This window comes from Triturus cristatus, chromosome 3_2, assembly GCF_964204655.1.
Source record: "Triturus cristatus chromosome 3_2, aTriCri1.1, whole genome shotgun sequence".
In the NCBI taxonomy this organism is placed as follows: domain Eukaryota; kingdom Metazoa; phylum Chordata; class Amphibia; order Caudata; family Salamandridae; genus Triturus; species Triturus cristatus.
Window position 1 is genome coordinate 751934818 of NC_140584.1, and position 23208 is coordinate 751958025.

Genomic DNA, 23208 nt, shown 5'->3' on the forward strand with positions numbered 1-23208 from the left:
GAAAGGGGCCTTCAACCAACTATCAGGAATCCTGCTGTGTAGAACTTACAGGAGGTACCAGGTGGGATTCTTGGCCCCAAAGGTCCCAGAGAAGTAGACTTCATCCCCCAACCAGTAGTGTACAAGGAGGCACATTTGCAGGGTGGTAAAGTAAGGGGGCATGGCCTCTGAAGAACTTTCACCAATGCTTACTGGAGGTAACAAGAGGAGTAGTTGGTCCCCCAGGATGGGCTAGCTACCACTCCTGTTACCTGCAGTAAGTCCCATATAGCAGAATGGCTGAGAGGTTGTTGATATCTTTTCTCCACCACTCTACAAATACTTGTCCTGGTACCCTACTAGTAGGGGGATGAAGTCCCTTTGGCTGTTTAAGGTCCTTGGGGGAAATACGCCGCATGTTACCTCCATAAGTCCCACACAGTGGGTTTGCTGAGGGGTTATAGGTGTCCATGCCCCCTTTCTCCACCACTGTACAAAGTGCCTCCCGGCACACTACTAGTCAGGGGATGAAATCCCTGTGGATCTTGAGGGTCCTTGGGGGCTAACTACCCCTCCTATTATCTCCAGTAAGCCCCATACAGCTGGATTGCTGAGAGGTCATCAGCAGCACACCCCTTTCTCCATCACTCTGCAAATGTTCCTTCTGGCACACTACTGGTTGGGGGAAGAAGTCCACTTTAGTCCTGAAAAAAACATTCAGGGACATTATAGTTATAAATAAGCATTTAAAAACCTTAGAAATTCACTGCAAAAATCAGGTTTCAGGGACGTCATAGTTAGTTGGACATTTCACTGGCAAAAACAACAGTTGATGGACAGAATGTAGAACAATGTCATACATTCACCCCAGTACAGAGATATGGGCCTAAATCCATCGTTTTTTTGCTCACCATGCCGCTCCAGTTTGAACCCAGCCATACGCAAATCAGTCTTGACCCTGTGCCTCATGGTAACAGTCCAGCCCGAACTTCCAAGCCAGGTCCTCCCTGGACTGGAAACAAGCATCTTAGGACCGTTTTTGGGGTTTCAACCTCTTCAGCCAGGATAGCTTGATTCCAGTGGCATGGAGAGCACGGGACCCTTGTCTGGGCATACCCTTTCACTCGGGGTGACAAATGCAAAAACAACAGTTGATGGACAGAATGTTGAACAATGTCATACATTCACCTCAGTACAGAGATCTGGGCCTAAATCCATCGTTTTCTTGCTTACCATGCCGTTCCAGTTTGAACCCAGCCATATGCAAATCAGTCTTGACCCTGTGCCTCATGGGAACAGTCCAGCCCGAACTGCCAAGCCAGGTCCTCCCTGGACTGAAAACAAGCATCCAAGGACCGTTTTGGGGGTTTCACCCCTCTTCAGCCAGGATAGCTTGATTCCAGTGGCATGGAGAGCACGGGACCCATGTCTGGGCATACCCTTTCACTCTGGGTGACAAATGCAAAAACAACAGTTGAAGGACAGAATGTAGAACAATGTCATACATTCACCCCAGTACAGAGATCTGAGCCTAAATCTATCGTTTTTTTTGCTCACCATGCCGTTCCAGTTTGAACCCAGCCATATGCAAATCAGTCTTGACCCTGTGCCTCATGGGAACAGTCCAGCCCGAACTGCCAAGCCAGGTCCTCCCTGGACTGGAAACAAGCATCCTAGGACTGTTTTTTGGGTTTTACCCCTCTTCAGCCAGGATAGCTTGATTCCAGTGGCATGGAGAGCACGGGACCCATGTCTGGGCATACACTTTCACTCGGGGTGACAAATGCAAAAACAACAGTTGATGGACAGAATGTTGAACAATGTCATACATTCACCTCAGTACAGAGATCTGGGCCTAAATCCATCGTTTTCTTGCTCACCATGCCGTTCCAGTTTGAACCCAGCCATATGCAAATCAGTCTTGACCCTGTGCCTCATGGGAACAGTCCAGCCCGAACTGCAAAGCCAGGTCCTCCCTGGATGGGAAACAAGCATCCTAGGACCGTTTTTGGGGTTTCACCCCTCTTCAGCTGGGATAGCTTGATTCCAGTGGCATGGAGAGCACGGGACCCACGTCTGGGCATACCCTTTCACTCGGGGTGACAAATGCAAAAACAACAGTTGATGGACAGAATGTAGAACAATGTCATGCATTCACCCCAGTACAGAGATCTGGGCCTAAATCCATTGTTTTTTTGCTCACCATGCCGTTCCAGTTTGAACTCAGCCATATGCAAATCAGTCTTGACCCTGTGCCTCATGGGAACAGTCCAGCCCGAACTGCCAAGCCAGGTCCTCCCTGGACTGGAAACAAGCATCCTAGGGCCGGTTTCGGGGTTTCACCCCTATTCAGCCAGGATAGCTTGATTCCAGTGGCATGGAGAGAACGGGACCCACGTCTGGGCATACCCTTTCACTCGGATTGACAAATGCAAAACCAACAGTTGATGGACAGAATGTCGAACAATGTCATATATTCACCCCAACAGAGATCTGAACCTAAATCAATTATTTTTTTTGCTCACCATGCCGTTCCAGTGTGAACCCAGCCATATGCAAATCAGTCTCGACCCTATGCCTCATGGGAACAGTCCAGCCCGAACTTCCAAGCCAGGTCCTCCCTGGACTGGAAACAAGCATGCTAGGACCAGTTTCGGGGTTTCACGCCTCTTCAGCCAGGATAGCTTGATTCCAGTGGCATGGAGAACGCGGGACCCACGTCTGGGCATACCCTTTCACTCGGGGTGACAAATGCAAAAACAACAGTTGATGGACAGAATGTAGAACAATGTCATGCATTCACCCCAGTACAGAGATCTGGGCCTAAATCCATTGTTTTTTTGCTCACCATGCCGTTCCAGTTTGAACTCAGCCATATGCAAATCAGTCTTGACCCTGTGCCTCATGGGAACAGTCCAGCCCGAACTGCCAAGCCAGGTCCTCCCTGGACTGGAAACAAGCATCCTAGGGCCGGTTTCGGGGTTTCACCCCTTTTCAGCCAGGATAGCTTGATTCCAGTGGCATGGAGAGAACGGGACCCACGTCTGGGCATACCCTTTCACTCGGATTGACAAATGCAAAACCAACAGTTGATGGACAGAATGTCGAACAATGTCATATATTCACCCCAACAGAGATCTGAACCTAAATCAATTATTTTTTTTGCTCACCATGCCGTTCCAGTGTGAACCCAGCCATATGCAAATCAGTCTCGACCCTGTGCCTCATGGGAACAGTCCAGCCCGAACTTCCAAGCCAGGTCCTCCCTGGACTGGAAACAAGCATGCTAGGACCAGTTTCGGGGTTTCACGCCTCTTCAGCCAGGATAGCTTGATTCCAGTGGCATGGAGAACGCGGGACCCACGTCTGGGCATACCCTTTCACTCGGGGTGACAAATGCAAAAACAACAGTTGATGGACAGAATGTCGAACAATGTCATATATTCACCCCAACAGAGATCTGAACCTAAATTTATTTATTTATGGTTTTATAAAGCGCGTAGTCACCCAGTGGGTATCCCAGCGCTGAACCTTTTTTACTCGCAAAGGGGAATTGGTCAGTAGAAGTGACGGTTTAGGGGAAGAGTAGGGTTTTGAGGGATTTTCTGAACCGAAGGAGGTTGGGTTCCGCTCTGAGGCTCAGAGGGAGTGCATTCCATTTATTTCCTGTATTGACCGAGAAGCGGCGGCCACCTATGCGGGCCTTTTTCACCTTGGGAATCGTAATGAGGTTTCTGTGCTCCGAGCGGAGCGCTCTGGTGGGTCTATAGGGGGTGATCCAGTTGTTGAGTATGGGAGGGCCGGTGTTGTGTAATACCTTGTGGGCGAGACAAAGGGCCTTGAAAGTGACCCTTTCCCTGATAGGGAGCCAGTGCAGCCTCCTAAGTGCGGGTTTGGCAGACGATCTAGCCGGGGTGTTCGTTAGGAGTCGGGCTGCGGCGTTTTGAGCTTTTTGCAGAGTCTGAAGAGTGGATTCTGGAGAGCCCAGGTAAATGGCATTGCTGTAGTCCAGCCTGGATAGAATTAGGCCCTGGATCAGCATGAGACGCGGCTGGAAAGGTAGTAGCGGGAGTACCTTCCTGCAGGATTTAAGTAGACCGTAGCATATGCCGGCCGTCTTTCTTGCCTGTGTCCTGAAGGTAAGATCGGTCTCCAGCCATACTCCAAGACTCTTGACCTCCTTCTTGGGAGTGGGGGGTTCACCCATGCAGGCAGGCCAGATGTTAGAAGGGAGGTTCGTGGTTTTATGTCCTAGGAGCAGGATCTCCGTTTTGGAGCCGTTTAATTTCAAAGCAGAGTCACTCATCCACTGATGTACGTTGGAGAGGCAGTCGTGAAGATTGGAGGGCTCTAACTTGGGGTGGGAGAGTGTCACCACCAATTGTGTGTCGTCAGCATAGCTGACGATAGTGACTCCGAAGGGAGAGACGAGTTCCTCCAGTGGGGCCATATAAACGTTAAACAACGTGGGGCTCAGGGATGAGCCCTGAGGCACGCCGCACTGGTGGGGGATGGAGGGGGAGCGGCTTTCGCCTTCCCATACTTGGTAGGAGCGTCGAGAGAGAAAGGACGATAGCCATTTCAGCGCTCTGTCTTTGACCCCGATATTCTCCAGACGTTGCGTTAAGACCTGGTGGCTGACCGTGTCAAAGGCCGCGCTTAGGTCTAGGAGGACCACTGCCACTGATCCTCCTGTATCGATGATTTCTCTAGTTCTTTCTACTGCTGCGAGGAGAGCAGTGTCCATGCCCTGACCTGGTCTAAAGCCTGTTTGCGAGTTGTTGAGGAGTTGGTTTGACTCTAGGTAGTGCGATAGTTTTTTATTCACAAGTTTTTCGGCGACTTTACCTATCCAAGGAAGGAGTGAGATAGGTCTGTAGTTGGAAAGGTCTGCTGGGTCAAGCGACGGTTTTTTGAGAAGCGCTTTGACGACAGCCTCCTTCCAGTTTGAAGGGACCTCTCCCTGTTCCAGCGAAATGTTAATGAGGGCTGTCAATTGGGGAACTATGGTCAGCGGGATGTTTTTAGCGAATCGTATGGGGACTGGGTCACTAGGGGCTCCGCTCTTGATTGTGGTGAGTGCAACACTTATTTCCTCTTCTGTAACTGGGCCGAGCGACACCAAAGAGGGCTTGTCGGGAGGGGGCCGCTGCTCCTTAGCTCTCTCTGTGGAGTCTGAGTTGGCGGTCGGGAGGGAAGTGAGGATTTTTTTATTTTTTCGTCAAAGAAGGTGGCCAACTTGACGCATTTTTCCTCCGCTGCTTTGGGGTCCATGGGTTTCTGTGGGGGGTCAGGGACATGGAGGAGTTCTTTGAGGATGGAGAAAGTCTCCTTGGATGAGCAGGAGGAGCTTTTTATTTTTTCCTCATAGTAAGCCTTTTTGGCGTCTTGTAGGGCACGTTTATATGCTTTCATTGAGAATTGATAAGCGCTTTTCTCTTCTATGGACTTGTTTTTCCTCCACGTGCGTTCTAACTTTTTGCATTTTTTTTTAAGAGCAGTGAGGGCGGGTGTGTACCAGGGGGCGGGGTTGATTCTTTTAAAATGTTTTAAAGTGTTGGTTAGTGGGATGAAGCTATCTAAGGGTCGGACTAGCCAGTCCGTGAATTCTCTGTCCGCGGTGTTTGGCTCCGTGGATAGGGGGGCGATGGTTTCACGTAGTTTGGCCTCCCATTCCTCTGGTACTAACTTGTGCCATCGTCTGGTTAGTATCCTAGTTTTTTGTTTGAGCGCTGGTGTCGTTTCGAGTGACCAGTGCAAAAGGATCAGCATATGGTCTGTCCAGGGAAGGGGAGTAGGGTCCTGGACGTATAGGTTCTTAATGTTGGAGAAGATAGGGTCCAGAAGTTGACCTTTCTCATGGGTGGCTTTAGGGTTTTGCAGATGGAGGTCGGCTGTAGTGAGATCAGCAAGCAAGTTTGCTGCGGCATTGTCCGTGGGGTCCAAAAAGTGCATGTTAAGGTCCCCTAGGAGGAGATAGTTAGAGACTGAAATAGTCTTAAGTGAGATGTGGTCCATTAGAGTATTGGTGAATTCGCCTAGAGAGCCTGGTGGCCGGTACACTAACAGTCCCGAAAGGGAGGTAGATGGCGAGATCTGGATAGTGAAGTGGCAGTTCTCGCAGTCTTTAATGGTCCCATATTCAATTCTGCATTTAAGATGGTGTTTGTAGAGTATGGCGAGGCCGCCACCTCTACCGATTGGTCTGTTCAGGCAACATATTTGGTAGCCAGGGGGTGTTGCATTGGCCACATCAAAGTCATTGTGCGGGGTCAGCCATGTTTCCGTCAAAAATAGAAGATCTAACACCGCATTCTGAACGAGGATGTTAATTTCGTGGGCGTGCTTTACTAAGGATCTGCAATTCAGAAGGCCAATCCGAAGTCCTTGGTGGCGTTCCGTTTCCTCGGGTCTATTGCAGCGGATGCATCCTGCATAGGGAGTGTCTTCCTTGAGGATGTATTTGCACTGGGGATGTTTTTTCGGGTTCCAGGCGAGCAGTGATCCTCGGGAGTATGATATGTGCTTTTGCAGATTGGGCATAGTGGCTAGGCCTAAGGCCGTCTGGGCCCAGACGGGCCCAGACGGGCTTGCCTTTGGCGCGCCTTCGGCGCGCTGACGGCGCGCCCGCTGCGCCCGTCCGCTGCGCGTCCGGTGATTGCACATCTTTTGAGGGAGCGGAAAGGGGCGGGTGGGTGTCGCCTAGGGTAGGCGTGGCCTCGGTTCCTCGCCGTCAGTGGCGGCAGGATCGTTAGCTTTCCCAATTGTTTGTTTTCAGCGAAGATCGCTGTTTTAGGCGTTTCTGTAGCCCGTTTCTGGTGGAGCCAGGCAGGTGAGTGCAATTTAAAATCAGGTGTTCGGCGAAGTAGTGACACAAGATATACAAATTTTAAAAGGTGATCTCCCGGCTTCCGCCTCAGGAGTAAAGCAAGTTCTGAGATCGACGCGCTATCAGCAGCGTTTTATACTGGCATGGGCGGGTGGGCGTCGCCTAGGGTAGGCGTGGCCTCGGTTCCTCGCCGTCAGTGGCGGCAGGATCGTTAGCTTTCCCAATTGTTTGTTTTCAGCGAAGATCGCTGTTTTAGGCGTTTCTGTAGCCCGTTTCTGGTGGAGCCAGGCAGGTGAGTGCAATTTAAAATCAGGTGTTCGGCGAAGTAGTGACACAAGATATACAAATTTTAAAAGGTGATCTCCCGGCTTCCGCCTCAGGAGTAAATCAATTATTTTTTTGCTCACCATGCCGTTCCAGTGTGAACCCAGCCATATGCAAATCAGTCTCGACCCTGTGCCTCATGGGAACAGTCCAGCCCGAACTTCCAAGCCAGGTCCTCCCTGGACTGGAAACAAGCATGCTAGGACCAGTTTCAGGGTTTCACGCCTCTTCAGCCAGGATAGCTTGATTCCAGTGGCATGGAGAACGCGGGACCCACGTCTGGGCATACCCTTTCACTCGGGGTGACAAATGCAAAAACAACAGTTGATGGACAGAATGTAGAACAATGTCATACATTCAACCCAGTACGGAGATCTGGGCCTAAATCCATCGTTTTTTTGCTCACCATGCCGTTCCAGTTTGAACCCAGCCATTTCACTCATACAAAACCAGAGAAATTCAGCCGTTACAGTTAGATGAGCTAACTATAACTCGTGCCCCCGCAATGCACTGCTGATGACATCACATAATACATTACTCATGATATGGTCAGTGACATCACTGATGACATCTCAAATGACATCATCCTGTGAGTGTGAGTGTTTCTAAAGGTAAACAGCCTTTAGTGCGCGACTGCTACTGCGCATACCATTACTTCCCAAGCATTACTACGCGAGGAGAGTGAGGTAAGGGGGATGTAGTGTGTTTTTATAGGGGAAGGGGTCATGCTGGGGGTACAGTTTAAGGGTTGAGGGTAGTGTTAAGGGGTATGTATAGTGTTTAAGGTTTGAGTGTAGTGTCGTGGTGTATGTGTAGTGTAGGGGATCATACTGGGGGTAGTGTTTTAGGGTTTAGGGTAGTGTTGTGGTGTATGTGTAGAGTAGGGGGTCGTGCTGGGGAAGTGTTTTAGGGATTAGGGTAGTGTTGTGGTGTATGTGTAGTGTAGGTTAGTGTTTTAGGGTTAAGGGTAGTGTAGGTGGGTCGTGTTGGGTAGTGTGGTAATGTAGGGACAGGAGTGGGGCTCGTGGGGGTCATACTGGGGTAGAGTATTATGGTTTAGGGTAGCGTTTTTGTGTAAATCTAGTGTAGGGGTCGTGCTGGGAGTAGTGTATTAGGGTTCAGGGTAATGTTGTGTTTTTGTAGTGTAAGGGGTTGTGCTGGGGGTAGTGAGTTAGGGTTTAGGGAAGAGTAGTGGTGTGTAGTGTTAAAGGTTTCAGTGTATTGTCGTCATGTATGTGTAGTGTAGGGGCATGTACGCATAGTAGTGGAATGCTAAGTAATGGTCTGCGCATTAAAATACATTTGTTATATTATTAATGCTTTTGCGAAGTTATGGTAAGCGTAGTAATATTATGCGTACTAATGCAGTTTGCGATGTATAAACATCGCACTAAAAGCATGCGTAGTAATGGCATTCTATGTATCGTCATACATTCGTTTCTAAAAAGTTTAAGAATGTTATATATATACGCCAAGGTTTATAAAAAAATGAGTAGGTGTATGAGTGTCTATATGGATGATTTTTTGGGTGTTTGACTGATTGTATATGTGGGTGATTAAACGTGTCGTAGTGAATGTACTGGTGAGTGAATAATCTGTGTAAATATGTATATCAGTCTGTCAGTTGGTGTGTAAGTGGCTCCTTGGGTTGTTGAGTAGGTACATGAGTGTCTAAAGGGGTTATTGATTCATTTTCTTATTACCTGTATGGATGACTGAGTGACTGTGTGGGTGTGATAGGGGCTGCATGACTCCCTGCATTGATGTATGAGTGGGTAAATTCCTGGTTGTATGCGTTCATGATTGTGTCTGTGAGGGATTGTATAGTTGAGTGAGTGTGCATATGGATTTTTCGGTGGGTGTATGGATGTCTCATTGGTATGTGGGTGAGTAACTGCATATTTGAAAGGCAGACTATATTTGAGTTTTGAGTATATAAGTGACTGTGTGAGTGAGTGAGTGTGAGAGTGGCTATATGAGTGAGTGTGTGCTTGTGTGAGTGATTGTAGACAAGAGTAAGTATGTGTTACTATCTGTATGAATAAGTGAGGTGGTGTGTGAATAACTGTATAGGTGAGTAAATGGCAGTGTGAATGATTTTTTGGGTGAATGACTGGGTGTGTGAGTAACTGAGTGTGTGGCGGCATGTGAGTATCTGTATGGGTGTATGAGTGCATATATCAGTTGCTGCATTGATGAGTGACTGCATGTATGAGTGACTGTATGGGTGAATGGATATGTGTTGACCTATGAATCAGTGAGTGGGTGTGTACTAACGAATTGGTGTCTCTATGGTTTCAAGAATGGTAGTCTATATTTTAGAGTAGGTGTATGAAAAGTTATGTTATGGTTTGAGGAGGTGCATCAGATATTAAGTGAAAGATGTCATCAGTGATGTCACTGACCATGTCATGAGTGATGTAATATGTGACATCATCAGCAGTGCATTGCGGGTGCGAGATTGTTATAGTTAGCTCAACTAACTATAACGGCTACATTTCTCTGGTTTTGTATGAGTGAAATGTCCAACCAACTATAACGTCTCTGAAACCAATGTTTTTTTCAGTTAATTTCTAAGGTTTTTAAATGCTAATTTCTAACTATAATGTCCCTGAAACCTATGGCTTTTTCAGTGAATTTCTAAGGTTTTTTAAATGCTGATTACTAACTATAACGTCCTTGAAACACTATGTTTTTTTCAGTGAATTTCTAAGGTTTTTTAAATGCTAATTACTAACTATAATGTCTCTGAAACCTATGTTTTTTCAGTGAATTTCTAAGGTTTTGTAAATGCTAATTCATAACCATAATGCTGTAGTTGCGTTTGCAGAGTGGTGCAGCAAGGTGGCTGGGCCTCTGACCAGCGCTCAGGAATTCCTCTGCGAAGAAGTGTTTGCAATGACAGAGTGGGAGCAGAGCTCCTTCCCTGTCATTGCAAACTGCAATGTCCTACGCGTGGACACCCCGGAACATTGCTGGAGCCATCCCTGGGGAGTAGCTGTCTCCAGGGCGATTGAGGGCTCCACGAGGGAGGCTGTGCAGCCCCCTCCAACAGATTTAAAGCCCCAGGGAGGTGGTGGTCCCAGGGGGTTAGCTAAGGACTCCCTTATTTAATTGAGTTAATGCCCCAGGGAAGTGGTGGTCCCTGGGGCAATATGGGGGGCATAAGCCCCCCCACACATTTATTTCTAATGAAGGCTCAGGGAGGTGGCAGTCCCGAGGCTTGAGGGCCCGTGAGGCCCTGGCAACCCTGGGATGTGGTAGTCCCCGGGCCAGTGTGGGGGGCTCCCATGCAAAAATGTTGACAAGCCCCGGGAGGTGGCAGTACCCGCGGCTGGGGGGGCAGTGTGTCCCCTGCATAATATTATTCATGCCCCGGGGAGGTGCCGGTCCCTGGGTCTGCAGGGGCCCCCGTTGGCCCCAGCATATATTTTACTTATTGTACCCAGGACCAGGTCCACCCGGGGGCTTACTAAAATGAAGCGTGGAACACCGCAAATCCCGTCATTAAAAAAATGATTTTTTTTGGAACAGAGACCCTTGACCAGGCCTAGGAGGTCAGGGTGTTTCTACCCTGCCTTTTTTCTTTTTCTTTAACCATTTTCTTGTCTTTCTTCTTGTGACTTGGTTTTACCAAGTCACAAGATGGCTGCCAACACTTCTTGGTTTGGAATGTTGACAGCCAATCAAAATGAAGCTCGTGATCGGGAGGGTTTGCGGATCCACCGAGGTCACCAGATAGCTATATTTTGTTATTGTTTTATTTCTCAGGAACAACTGAATGGATTTACACAATTTCAAGGCAAGAGTGCACTATGGACCAAGAGCTACTTCTCTGCCAAGTTTGGTGTAATTCCGTTCAGCAGTTCGGGCTGTAGCCACGACAAAGATTTCCTAAGGAAATTAACATGGAGAAAACGTGTTTTGGGACTGCCCCTTTTTTCTTGGCCCCTGATTGACGAATCACCCCGAAACTTTCAAGACAGGAGCTGACCAGAGAACCCCATTAATTTGAAAATTTCACAAAGATTCGTCAAAGATATTGGCAAAAAAAATGCTTTGCCTATGGAAACCATGTCCTGACTATAACTACCTATGAGCAACCACCAGAGAGAGAGCGAGAGAGAGAGATATGTGTGTGAGGGTATGTATATCTATATAATTTTATATACATGTGTGTGTGTATATATTCACTGAAAAAAACATAGGTTTCAGGGATGTTATAGTTAAGAATTAGCATTTAAAAGACCTTAGAAATTCACTGAAAAAACAATAGGTTTCAGAGACGTTATAGTTAGAAATTATCATTTAAAAAACCTTAGAAAGTCACTGAAAAAAACACAGGTTTCAGGGACATTATAGTTAGTTGGACATTTCACTCGTACAAAACTAGAGAAATTTAGCCGTTATAGTTAGTTATAGTTAGTTGAGCTAACTATAACTCGCGCCTCCGCAATGCACTGCTGATGACATCAAATATTACATCATTCCTGATATGGTCAGTGATATCACTGATGACATCACTAATGTCATCTCAAATGACATTACTTATGACATCACTGATGACATCATCCAGTGACTGTAAAGTTTAAATCTGCTTTATATATATATATATATATATGTATATATATATTCACTGAAAAAACCATGGGTTTCACACACGTTATAGTTAGGAATTAGCATTTAAAAAACCTTAGAAATTCAATGAAAAAACCAAAGGTTTCACACATGTTATAGTTAGCTGGACATTTCACTCGTAAAAAACCAATGAAATTCCCCCGTTATAGTTAGTTCAGCTAACTATAACTCGCGCGCCCGCAATGCACTACTGATGACGTCACATATTACATCACTCATGACATGGTCAGTGACATCACTCATGACATCACTGATGACATCTCAAATGACATCACTGATGACATTATCCTTGTGACAGAGTGGTAGACCTCCTCTCACCCTAATATAACCTTTGATACAAACATTCAAAAATAAGCCTACGGTAGGTCATGTGATCATGAAACACAACTTTTGATTGGTTGAAACTACTTTCAGTTCTAGAACTCTCCTACACCACACCCATTCCCCTCATTTCTGCTTGTGATCCCTTAGGAGAAGGAGCTGGGTTGTCTTTGTGATACGATGGCAGAACAGCAGAGCTCTTCTGAGAGTGAGGCTAGCAGCACTACCTTGAGGCAGAGAGTGAGGAAACAAAAGACCTCTTACGTATGGGAGTATTTTACTTTTCCAGAAGGCCAGCAAAAGGTAAATGCACCCTTAGTGACTTGCAAGCTGTGTAAGCGTGTACTTTCAAGAGGTAATCCTGACAGGAAGTATTCCTTTGGGAATCACACCATGATGAGACACCTTAAGGATGTACACAGAAGGACACATGCTCGACTTACTGAAGGTAACCCTTCAGTAAATCAACCAAGCACATCCACAGCAGCTCAGCTCGGACCATCATCTGCAGTGCCGAGTCCTTCTTCTGCAGGTCAGGTGAGCCCTTCATCTGTGGGGGGAGCATCTCCTTTTTCTGGTCCTCTGGAAATTAACCCTCGGTTTGCGAGGGTTGAAGTACGGTGCGCCACTTGTCACGATCTAATTACTTATAGGGAGACCAGTGTTTCCCTAGTGAACAGTAAAATAGATCAGCACACTTGTCGTACCGTCTAATATTCCCAATCTTTCTTTCCTCTGTCCCTGCATGAACACAACGGCTCTTTTAAGAGCCAACCTTACCTTTCATCTATTTTTTATATATTTTTTTTAAAACTTTTTTTTTTTTTTTTTACCGTACGCGTAATTTTTTTTTTTTTTTTTTTTTAAAACACTAAAAATCAATTATCACATTACAAGGTCCTTGAGAGACTACAATTAAAAACTGCAAATGTGATTGTAGAGAAGTGGAAAAAAGGGACCATGACATTATTGACTTACCATACCCACTCAAAAAAAGATTTATTCATTTAATTTATTTTTAATTGCTTTTAAAATGGTTCTAGTTTTCGAAAATTTTCTATCTCAATCTGAAAAAAAAGAAAAAAGTATTAATATTTAATAAAACATTTAATAATACAGTACACATATTTACATATTTTTCAAAAAATATTTTTGCCTTTTTTTTGCTGTTTTCAGAAAATATTGCATTTCACTATAAATTGTGAAAGCAATTGTATTCATCATTTAACAGCAGGCAAAAAAAAATTAACAATCTCAAAGATTGTTTTTAAAAAAGCCCACAATCTCTTTTTCCATAAACATAACTTTAAAGAAATGCATAATATTCTAAAAAAATATCATCTAATATCAATACTTATTTCTTTAAAATACCGTCTGATATTTTTGTTTCAGAAGTATAATCACAATAATATATGTCAAATAACTCCACAATACATCTGGTTCCATTTCCTTTAGGCCAAATAGTAATTTTAAAATTCTTTTTTTGTTTAATTTCCAATGGTAATCCAATAAAAAACAAAAGTTTAAATTGTACAGATGTCACCGATTCTCTGTAACATTTTGGTTTCCGAAAGATTAATTAATAATTAAATAAGTCCACAATAGAATTGTTTACTTTTCCGCATGGCCAAATAGTAATTTTAAAAATCTTTTTTGAAAAAATTTCCAATGGCAATCCAATAACATTCCAAAATTTAAATTGTGCAGATGTTACCGATTTTTTCTAAATTTTTGGTTTTCCAAAGTTTCCTTAAAAAATGGAAAAATTCCACATTACAATTGGTTACCTTTCCATTAGGCCAAATGATAATTTGTTAAATCTTTTTATTTGTAAATTCCAAATGGTAATCCAATAAAATGGTAAAATTGTTTCCTCAGATGTTGTCAAATCTCTCTAAAATTTAGGTTTCAGGAAGATTAGATAGGAATTTGCTAAATCAAAAGGCAAACGTTGCTTAAAAATCAATTGGGAATCATTACACAGTGTCCAGCCTTTTTCACATTTAAGATAAACTGTGTAATGACCAGAAGTTACAGTAGGTCCATCATGGAAAATTATTGCAACTGTTACAAAAGTTTTTCCTGAAATTGATAATTGCTGTCCTGTAAGCTTCTTTATTAAAGTATCCAATTTTGAACCATCAGCTTTACATCGTTGCATCATTAAAATTACATACTGTCTGTATTCCTTTAAAATTAATGTTGAAAACATGTCAGATTTACACTCACCGCATTCCATGCTATGATTAGCATCTTTAACTAATTTAGCAAAAGTGACTGTTTTACTCTCTGGCAATGTTAAATAAATGAACCTTTCAGAATCAACATTAGAGCCACATATATTATAACAGTTTTCACAACTATGTTCCCATTTATAAGAGAGACCAAATACATTTTCAATGTTAACCCCTTCTTCTTCCAGTACCTGAAGAAAATAAATCAAGAATTCCTGTGCGTCTTGCTGTACATTTTGAGAAAACTGTGTTCGTCCTGAACATACATCTAAAACTTTTCTAATTTCAGTAGCACTTTCTATTTGAGTTTTATCATTACTCAGCTTTTCAAAAAGGAGACTCAGCACAGTACAGAATCTTTTTCCCTGATTTACTATTATCTGCTCTTGCAAACTTTCCAGATAAAATGCAACATTCAGCACTACATTAGCGTAGCAGTTGACACCAGAGCTATTTTCAAAATAACATCCTACAACCTGTTCTTCATTTTCCTTATTCTTTTTGCTTGCAATTACATCACTCCTCTTTTTTTTCCTCCTCTCTACATCTTCATTACAGATATTCTCATTTCTCCTTTTACGAGAAACTACACGTTTCTCCAACACAGGATACTGACCTAAATGAGGAGCATAGATTCTTCTTAATCTATTATACTCCTTTACACAATTTGTATCAGCACTAACTTTTGAATCATCAAAGTCTATCATGAATAAACCTGATAATGTTTTCACTCGTGACAAAGCAACATATGCCATACCTTCTTTGAACACAGTTGAACCAATGTTCACAAATGCACAATCTACAGTCAATCCTTGAGACTTGTGAATAGTTACAGCATATGCTAGAGAAAACGGAAACTGCTTCCTACGTACATATAAGTCTTTCACAAGCATGAAACGAACTGTACAACGACAAATATCTTTAACTTCTTCTATCTGATCAAATTTTATTTTTAAACATTCAACTCCATCTTTTTTCTGATAATTAATAAAACCCACAACTCTTCCCATAGCTCCATTAACTAAACCTTTTTCAACATCCAAATTTCTCCTTAAAAATACTCTACAGTTCATGCAAACATATAGATTTTTTTCTAATCCAGCTGTTTTGGAAATCTTCTTCTCTAGTGAATCCAATTTATTTTTCAGTGTGCCTGTTAATGTGACAGTAATTCTTCCATCCTCAATTTTGTCCACTGCTTCCAATTTCCTGATATCTTCCTTTTCCAATTTCAAAAGCTCCTCATTGAATATTGAGCATTCACGTAGAGTTGGCATTAAGCAGATGACACTTTTGTTTTCTGCAATGTTCTTGTATATCTTCTCTGCAACTATTTCTTCCTTTGGAAATAAATTATGTAGCAGCCGAGTCTGTAATGCTTTTTTGCCAGCTTCTGTGAGTAGTCCAATCCTGATATCTTTCAGAATACTTCCATATTCTTCATCGTTTGCTTGCCTCATATTAGTTGTAAGTTCCTTGTACTCAAAGAAGGACCAAATATTTGTATTACCGATGCTTCCCAATGACTTCTTCGTGTCTTCATGTGTCACAGTATTAAACACTGGTTGTCCTTTAACTGGAGTAAGTTGCAAAAGATCTCCAAAAACTATGACGTGTTTTCCTCCAAATAACACGTCATAGTCTGACTTCAGAATTTGCTGCATTCTTAAATGCACAAAGGCAAGCATTAAGTTCGATACCATGCTCACCTCATCAATAATGAGAACTTGCATCTTCTTCAATACTCTTGAAACTTCCAAGCATGCTTCTCCAGTTAGCTTGTTGTATTGTATTTTGTTCTCATGCTCCACTGGTAACATTAGCAAACGATGTAAAGTGATTCCTTTTATGTTATATGCTGCTAACCCAGTTGGAGCAGTAACCACACAAGACAAAGTAGAATCCGTTTTTTGCTGTAGGTAGCTTCTGATGACTTTTATTAGGAAACTTTTTCCAGTTCCAGCTTGTCCGCTTACATACATCCTGATTGGATGAAATGATGTGCATGAGCAATCTTTTTTTTCATGTAGAAATCCGTGATCAATTTTGTTTCTGATCTCTTCATAAATTTGTTGCTGCTCTTCGTTCAGTTGTCTTTCCAAATTTTGTAAGTCTATAAATTCTCCTTGAGCTTGATTCATAGCCGTTTCCACTTCATTCATGGCTATTGATGCTTCATTTTCAACGATTGGTTGTCCTAGGGGATCTTGACTGAGTGTTCCTGAACTTTGGCTGTCCTGAGAACTGTCTCTAGCTATTTCTGCTGCAATTGTAGTTTCCTGTTCAATTTCTTCATTTAACATTTGCAGATAAGTTGTGAATGTACTGCATTGTATGCTGTCTTTGCAAGCATTAAAAGAATCTTCATAGCTTTGAAATTCTCCCAGTAGTTCATCCTCTGTACGCCATGGTTTAAACAGCTGTAAAAGAGCCAAGTAGTAAAATTCCTTTTTGTCAGTAGTGTCGCAACTCAGCTTCCGGTGATTTATCAAACTTTCTTTTGTTTGCTTCACCAAACATCCTTCCTCACCAATGACTTTATATTTTCCATTGTTGATGTCTTCTGCGGCTTTCCGTGAATAAATGTAGTTCTGCAGCACTTCATAGAGACACATGTTCTCCAGATGATGACTTCTCTTTGGGTAATATGTATCCAACATGTTTGATTTCAAAATATCTGTACTTTCTGGGTCATTCTCGGCCAAATATTCAATTTCTCCAACAGATTTCAGTACCCGATTTCTCATTGCTGCAAGGCCTAAACTTGCCCAAATTATTCTTCTTGATTTCGAGTAGAGACTTGCAGAAGATAACCTATCTGAACATTCGTAGGATCCAATTTCTCGATGCGATAACATCTTCAAACTGAAACTGTACAGCTTCTTACTGACAGTTTTCTCGTGAGAAATCTCTTCCCACATTTCCTTCAATTCTGTTTTTTCTGATTTCGTAATGTAAGACGTTACATATCGAGCAACAGCACTGGAATTGTCAGCTACATACTGTATATCCATGTTAGCGTTCCACATGGATAAAATCACTGGGTTGTAGTCATTTATATTTTTTGATTCTTCTTTTCTTTTAAGGTTGTAGGTATTCTTAGGTGATTTTCTTGTGATAGTATGTCTCACAGATGACATAAAACTGTTAACTCTTCCATTTGAAAGAACAGGTCTAGGAAATCCAAATCGACATTTAGTGTAGTATTTATCTTTGCTCTTGTATTTCCGTCGACAGTATTTTCCACACCGATGACTTTGGAAACGTAAAACTTGCTCCTTTAACTTTTTCTCTTCTGTGCTTTTTGGTATAGCACATGTTGCATATTCTTCAATGTAAGATAACACTGCTTCATCAGTATCTGTTCCAAACTTTGGGGCATCCTTGATCCACAACAGCATATGAATATGAGGAGCACCTCTTGCCTGGTACTCTTTTCTCCAAAAGAAATCCACTACTTCTCCTAGAGGTGGATTTTTTTTATTGCAGATGAAGGACATCATAGCCTCAAATCTATGATTGAAATATCTGCAAACATTAACCGGATCCAATGAGCACAGTTCTCCTGCTGTCTTGTATTCGATGTTTTTAATGTTTGAATTTGCCTCTCGTAGAAAATCCAGTAAATCATCCCAAGCGTACTCGGCACAGCTTAGGGTAAGGAACCATGTTGGAGTTCCTAAATTCCGTAACATGCATTTTAATTCACCATGGCGTCGGTACCAATATTCATTTGTCCCACGCTGACAAGCCATCAGATTGATCAGTTGTGTTTCCAAATGATCATCTCGGTGCTGCACTTTCTCCATAAAATCCTTAGCAGACACATTTTGTAAATGTACTCCACTTTTTAAAATGTGATTTACTGCATAAGACAGTGCAGACAAGTCGCTTTCAAATAAAAGATGGAACAAATAAGGAATACTTTGTCGAAATCTGGGATCTTCAGCATATAGTCCTGTAGTCCGATACTCAGAAGCTGGAATCTGTTCCGGACGTTCATCGTATCGTCCTCCTTTTCCTTTAGGAAACAGCTGGGGAAAACATCGAGCTTCCAAGCTCTCCTCCCATACACTCACGGGAGTTCCTTTTGCTTTCTTCATCTGAAATAGATCAATATTGTCTCCCATAACTTCTTTTGAATGAAGAGGATGTATGCTAAAATGTTCATAAATTTCTTCTTCCTTTGACTTGTCCACTTTTTCAATTTGTCCAGTTGGTGTTTCTGTGTCTTCTTGTAAATCTTCTTCTTCTTCTTCTTCTATATAAATTGATTCATACCATTTGTTATTCCTTTTCAAATACAAATTTGCTCTTTGTACTTTCCGTACATCTACCAGCTCCTGCCAAATCTTCTTATTCTTTGTAGGTACACCATTAACCAGAATAATTAATGGTTCAGTTTCCAAAGTATCCGCATCAATAGTTTCCATATTTTTTTTCAAATCCAAGGGCAAATACACCACTCTACCTTTTAAACCTCTCAGTAAATCTGAAGGAGGTAATTTACCAGTTTTGGGCTCCATACGTACTATGGTCTGGAACGGATGAACACATTGAATGAGTATAGACTCATATGTATTTAATTCAGAAAGTTCAGCAGGAATAGCATCCAATTCTAAATTATTATGTACAGCTCTGGTCGGCATTCTATTTTCCTCTAACTTGTTGTAACAGTATTTACAAATACGCTGAACTTCACCCAATTCAAAACAATTTTCAAGAAATATATAGGTGGCAAAATCCTTCCACTTATAATTATCTTCACTTTCACTCTTTCTGTAGAGATCAACATACCTGGTTTGTTTTCTATAATGAGTTCTGCGGCAACAAATACAAGTAATATTTGGTCTTTCATTAGAGATTATTGCAAATTTTGTTATGTGATCATTAAATGTCTTACTTACAGAGGGTTCTACATTTTCTTCCACTTCTTCCTCATTTACTGTGTCCTTCTCTGCACTGTTTTGTTCAGGACCAAAGTAACAAAACTGAATTTCATCAACAACCTTCTCTACATCTGATACCGTTCCACGGAACAGAGCCCTATTCAATTCATCTAACTTTATTGCTGGACTTTTAGCAAAATACAACCGTCTCACAAACTTTCTCATTTCAGTATGATGAACAGCCAGCATCCTAAAATGATGGAAAACACTATTACACACTTTTCTAGATAGACAAGCCAGAGAATGACCCTGCAAACCAGTATTCTCTCTCACTCTGCATGGATCTAGACTTTGAAGCACCTTAATCTTCTGTTTCACACTTTTTTTGCTATATTCTCTTAGAAACTCACGAAATTTATCAATAGATTCCTGACGCACAGTGCAAATACTACTACAATTCCAAGTGTACACTGGGGCTTTAGGACGTCTCCCCATAGCCTCATCCGCCATCACTTGTACCTCATCTCTTGGAACCATTATCTCCTTCTCCATTATGCAACCATTTTTCACTTCATAAGCACGACCTCTGGTGTCAACTGCATGCAGCAAACTATTACTTTGAAAATAACTCTCTTCATTAAAAAAAGGTTCACTACTTGAACTATGCATCCATTTTCCTAAAAACACTTTACAAAAGTTTATTCTGTTCACTACTCTTTTCCTTTTGCTATGTGATTTCAGTACATTAACCATTTTGTCTAATGTACGCATCCTATTCAAAATTAAAATGAATAGTTTCCTTTTTAATTCTAATGCCTTTGCTGCAATGGCTTCAATTTCGTTTTTTCTCTTATAAAACTTTGCCTTTTGCTTATATTTCTTCACATCCTTTATCAAATTGGACATAACTCTCCTCTGAAACATTTTTCTACGTATCTCTTTAAACGCTGTTTTTCTGTTTAAGTTTATCTTTTTACTTGCAGAAGGTATATTTGCATTAACTAAATTCTCAATTTTTTCCTGTCCTTTTCGATTGAAATCATTCTTTCCAGTACAGACATTTTGTACATTTTTCCTTTTTTTGAATATGTTCCTTAGAAAATCTTTTGTTTGCTTACCAGAAGATTTTTTCTTCTTCCCAACATGAGCATCTTCAACTAACTTAGGTCCTCCAGTTGTCTTCAAATATAGGTTTTTTTTGTGCTCTTTTTTTTCTCTGGATTTTGTAGGCATCTTAAATTTTGTTCACTGCTCTTTAGCAATACCTGAAAAAAACTAATAAAAATTCCTTTATTTTATTTAAATATATTACTACATTTGTTTTCACATTAGTCACAAAACGAAATTTCTTTGCCAATTTGAAAGCACACTTACTGCTCTTTTTTTTGGCAAGTGATAAACACTTTTACAGACTGACACATTATGAATCCACTTTTCAGATTTTTTAAAAAGCACATGTCCAAACTGCTTTTTCAGACCAGCAACATGTGTAACCTGGGTGACTGACTACACTCCAGCAAGGGCAACCAGCCTTAGTGATGCTGAATGTATTTGCATTACTGACTGAAACCTCAAACCCCACTCGCTTGTGAATACTGTGCATGATTCCACATGGTAAGTAGCTGGCTGTGTGCTAAGAGTCTGCTTCTGCACCAAAAAATGGCTCCCCCTTTCCATCTAATGCAACTGTGAAATCACCAGAGCAATACGCAATAAATCTCTGCCTGTAATTCCTATTTGGACACAGAGTCATGTTTTCACATTAGTCACAAAACAAAATTTCTTTGCCAATTTGAAAGCACACTTACTGCTCTTTTTTTTGGCAAGTGATAAACACTTTTACAGACTGACACATTATGAATCCACTTTTCAGATTTTTTAAAAAGCACATGTCCAAACTGCTTTTACAGAGCAGCACCATTTGTAACCTGGGTGTCTGCCTACACTCCAGCAAGGGCAACCAGCCTTAGTGATGCTGAATGTATTTGCATTACTGACTGAAACCTCAAACCCCACTCGCTTGTGAATACTGTGCATGATTCCACATGGTAAGTAGCTGGCTGTGTGCTAAGAGTCTGCTTCTGCACCAAAAAATGGCTCCCCCTTTCCATCTAATGCAACTGTGAAATCACCAGAGCAATACGCAATAAATCTCTGCCTGTAATTCCTATTTGCACACAGAGTCATGTTTTCACATTAGTCACAAAACGAAATTTCTTTGCCAATTTGAAAGCACACTTACTGCTCTTTTTTTTGGCAAGTGATAAACACTTTTACAGACTGACACATTATGAATCCACTTTTCAGATTTTTTAAAAAGCACATGTCCAAACTGCTTTTTCAGACCAGCATCATTTGTAACCTGGGTGTCTGCCTACACTCCAGCAAGGGCAACCAGCCTTAGTGATGCTGAATGTATTTGCATTACTGACTGAAACCTCAAACCCCACTCGCTTCTGAATACTGTGCATGATTCCACATGGTAAGCAGCTACCTGTGTGCTAAGAGTCTGCTTCTGCACCAAAAATGGCTCCCCCTTTCCATCTAATGCAACTGTGAAATCACCAGAGCAATACGCAATAAATCTCTGCCTGTAATTCCTATTTGCACACAGAGTCATGTTTTCACATTAGTCACAAAACGAAATTTCTTTGCCAATTTGAAAGCACACTTACTGCTCTTTTTTTTGGCAAGTGAAAAACACTTTTACAGACTGACACATTATGAATCCACTTTTCAGATTTTTTAAAAAGCACATGTCCAAACTGCTTTTACAGACCAGCACCATTTGTAACCTGGGTGTCTGCCTACACTCCAGCAAGGGCAACCAGCCTTAGTGATGCTGAATGTATTTGCATTACTGACTGAAACCTCAAACCCCACTCGCTTGTGAATACTGTGCATGATTCCACATGGTAAGTAGCTGGCTGTGTGCTAAGAGTCAGCTTCTGCACCAAAAAAAGGCTCCCCCTTTCCTTCTAATGCAACTGTGAAATCACCAGAGCAATACGCAATAAATCTCTGCCTGTAATTCCTATTTGCACACAGAGTCATGTTTTCACATTAGTCACAAAACGAAATGTCTTTGCCAATTTGAAAGCACACTTACTACTCTTTTTTTTGGCAAGTAATAAACACTTTTACAGACTGACACATTATGAATCCACTTTTCAGATTTTTTAAAAAGCACATGTCCAAACTGCTTTTTCAGACCAGCATCATTTGTAACCTGGGTGTCTGCCTACACTCCAGCAAGGGCAACCAGCCTTAGTGATGCTGAATGTGTTTGCATTACTGACTGAAACCTCAAACCCCACTCGCTTGTGAATACTGTGCATGATTCCACATGGTAAGCAGCTACCTGTGTGCTAAGAGTCTGCTTCTGCACCAAAAAATGGCTCCCCCTTTCCATCTAATGCAACTGTGAAATCACCAGAGCAATACGCAATAAATCTCTGCCTGTAATTCCTATATGCACACAGAGTCATGTTTTCACATTAGTCACAAAACGAAATTTCTTTGCCAATTTGAAAGCACACTTACTGCTCTTTTTTTTGGCAAGTAATAAACACTTTTACAGACTGACACATTATGAATCCACTTTTCAGATTTTTTAAAAAGCACATGTCCAAACTGCTTTTTCAGACCAGCATCATTTGTAACCTGGGTGTCTGCCTACACTCCAGCAAGGGCAACCAGCCTTAGTGATGCTGAATGTATTTGCATTACTGACTGAAACCTCAAACCCCACTCGCTTGTGAATACTGTGCATGATTCCACATGGTAAGCAGCTACCTGTGTGCTAAGAGTCTGCTTCTGCACCAAAAAATGGCTCCCCCTTTCCATCTAATGCAACTGTGAAATCACCAGAGCAATACGCAATAAATCTCTGCCTGTAATTCCTATTTGCACACAGAGTCATGTTTTCACATTAGTCACAAAACGAAATTTCTTTGCTAATTTGAAAGCACACTTACTGCTATTTTTTTTGGCA